A 3,569-nucleotide genomic window follows, 5' to 3' on the forward strand; every position below is an offset into this window, starting at 1 on the left:
TGTGTAGATTGAATAAAGCACTTTATGGACTAAAGCAAGCACCCAGGTCTTGGTATGAAAATATTGATTCATTTTTTCTACAATTTGGCTACAACAGAAGCAAAAATGACCCTAATATTTACACCATGAAAGATGAACAAGGGCACATAGTGATGATTTCTCTATATGTAGACAATTTGATCATTACAGGTGATGCTACATATTTGATCAAAGAAATCAAGCAACAGATGCCATAGGTATTCGAAATGAAACACCTTGGTGAATTAAGATATTGTTTCGATCTTGAAATCTGGAGAGGTTCAGGAAAAACATTTATGTCCCAAGGAAAGTATGTAAAATACTTTTTAGAGAGATTTAGGATGGATCAGTGTAAGCCTACATCAGTACCATTACAATAGAACATCAAACTGCAGAATGAAGATGGCTCAAAGGAGGCACACGCGACACTTTACAGACAGTTGGTTGGGAGTCTAATCTACCTAACCACCAATAGACCAGATTTGGCTTATGTAGAGAGTGTTATAAGCCAATATATGTCCAAGCCACTTGAAAGCCATTGGAATGCAACGAAAAGTGTTTTGTGGTATCTACAAGGTACTGTAGATTACGATATCATTTACACTAACTCTTCTGATGTTACATTGATAGGATTTAGAGATTCAGATTGGGCTGGAAATTTAGATGATCGTAGATCCATAACAGGTTATGCATTCAGCATTGGATCCATGTTGATCACATGGAGCAACGAGAAACAGAACACAGTCTCCTTGTCGTCAGCGGAAGTAGAGTATCAAGCCATGTGTGCAGCGACGTGTGAGGAAGTTTGGTTGCTAAGACTTCTCTAGGATGTCAGGGAAGAATAGATAGATGCAACAACAATCAGATGCGACAATCAGAGTTCAATCAAACTTGCCAATAATCCAGTGTTCCACAAAAACACTAAACATATTGATACACAATTCCACTTTGTCAGGGAGAAAGTGCAATCAAAAGAAATCTATTTGGTATATTGTAATACATGTGATAATGTTGTAGACAATTTCACTAAGCCTATTGGAAAAATCAATTTTGACATGTTTAGGGAGATGTTAGGCATATTTGTGAACCCCTTCTCCGTTAAGGGGGAGTGTTAGAGATAATGGAGAATATCTTAGAATAGTGAGTTCTTTCACAAGACCTCAAGATAGGACTTAATTTCTATTTTTTAGGTTATGGTTCTAACTTCCCTAAATTTGTGATTACTATATATTATGTAATGTACATAAGCAATGTAGATCATTTTGCAGAGCTAGACTCTCCTGCTTCAAACTCTCTTTCGTACAACTGACTAGTGGATTTTATTTCTTTTAATACAACATTGCCATTTTTATCAAGTAATGATAACCGTTTAGATGTTTACTAATGTTCATTGGTTTTGGTGTAATGACAAACCTCCACATAGTATCAAAGCTTTAATCTAGGTATTATTCTCCCTTGTGATAATGGAAAGGGGTGTTGGACTAACTGCTACATTACTAAGAATGTACCACCCTCACCTACCCCAAGTTGAAAACATGGGAATAACAACTCACTCAATCTAATGATAACAATTTTTAAATGAGAACCAATCATACTCATTAACTGACATCTTGAAAACAAGGCACTAGCAATGCACTCAAATTTTGGAAATTTATTAACACCTAAAAAATTTTGATTTTATGAAAAAACAAATGAAACAAATACAAACTAGCCTACTTCTACTGAAATGAGGAAGAAACAAAAACAATAAAAGAAATAAATCTAGTTTATCACATTTAAGGAAGCATTCACTATGAGAATATGGGATTAACCAGCCACCGAATAAAAATAATGGTAAAAAATTAACACATGGGAGTAGCCACCCAATAAAAATAATGGTAAAAAATTGAAAGTTTAGTAATGATTATATATTTTGGTATAATGACAAACATCTATAAACACTAATTTACTATCCCTACAAATGAATATACATATAGAAAGGATAACTTTCCAGTGTGTACATCAATCGGGGAATGGAGCATGTATTGAAAATGGTAAAAAAAATAAAACTTGTTTTCTACTTTAATATATATTTCTTTGAATTTTATAGAACTATTTTAATAGTGGTATGTAAATGTTGAAGAACCAGACTTATTTTTATCTTTTCCAGCCTCAGATCCGAAGATTGAAAAGTTTTATCAGATTTGGACCTAATATTGAAACCTTTCCCTGAGTTTCTTCCATTGGATGCATCTTTTGACTATGACTTACACATTTTTATCTCTTTCAGATACCATGCTTATATTTATTTTTGCCTTACATTGAGTTCCACGAAATATTACCAGTATAAACCACACAAAATTTTATAATGATGAGGTGCGATTTTGTTTGAAGGATGTGTATCCTCTACATTATAAAGTATTATTGAGTATAATAATTACATCGAGGTATAACTCAAAGAAGAACTAATAGGACCATATTAAAGCATAGTGAATTTGTTGTTGGAGGTTAAGATAAAGGTTTAGGGGACCCTTTTTCAAGTTTAACATTCTTGTTAATGGAGAACTTATGGAAGGGGATCCTTTCCAATGTTTGATATTCTCATCAATGGAGATCCTAGGGAAGGGTCAACTAACTCTTATTAAGCATTGTATTAATATTGTATAGGTTTCGTAGTAAATGTTTTTTATTCAGGAACCACCTAACTAAGGGATAATTGGTCTTTTATTAATCATTATATTCACATTATCAGGAAGTATAGGGAAGGGTTGATTGACACTTACTTAAGAATAATATTTAGGCCATAGAAGAAGCAAAATAATATTCAATTGACACATTCGAAACCATAATATTCACATAATATATATCCCTAAGTGAGGGTCTACCAACATTTTCTAGAAAATAATATTCATGTCATTAATGGTCCAAATAAAAAGTTGGTTAACCATTTTTGAAACATAGGATTCGTGAGGGGACGTCAAGTGAAAGGCCAAGTAACCCTTCCCTACTCATATCATTCTCATTGAGGGAGAGCCTGTGGAAGGGTTAATTATGTCTTCCTTGAGTAAATTGAGAAATTGTCAACTAACCATTCCTTAAGTATAATATTCTCATGGGGGGCGGTCAGGGAATGAATAGTTGGCCCTTCTTCAGGCATAACAATATAATTCTTTTGAGACTACGAAAGGGACAAGTTCCCCTTCATGAAGTTAAATAATTTTCTTGAGATGCATTTTTTTTACTTTAGTGGCCTCTAAGGAAGGGCTAGTTTCACCTTCCGTAAGTGTAGCATTCTCATTGATAGAGAGAGCATGAGAGATTTAGTTAACCTTTCTTCAAACATAGTGTTCATGTTAGCATTTATGCGATAGAGTTTTTATGCTCCGTTGGCAACACATTCCAATGTCATGGGGTTAAATGGGATAATGGGATGTAGCCCAGTTTTTTTATGTCATGAGCATCCTATCTTATTTACTTACCAAACATGAATGAAAATGAAAGAAATAAATTAAAGTTGTACAAAAAATAAAGTTAACTAGAAATGAAATATCACATAAACTGTACACTTTACA

Source organism: Pinus tabuliformis, chromosome 3_2 (genome assembly GCF_031772625.1).
Source record: "Pinus tabuliformis cultivar Carrire ecotype Pingquan chromosome 3_2, CPIR1, whole genome shotgun sequence".
Lineage (NCBI taxonomy): Eukaryota > Viridiplantae > Streptophyta > Pinopsida > Pinales > Pinaceae > Pinus > Pinus tabuliformis.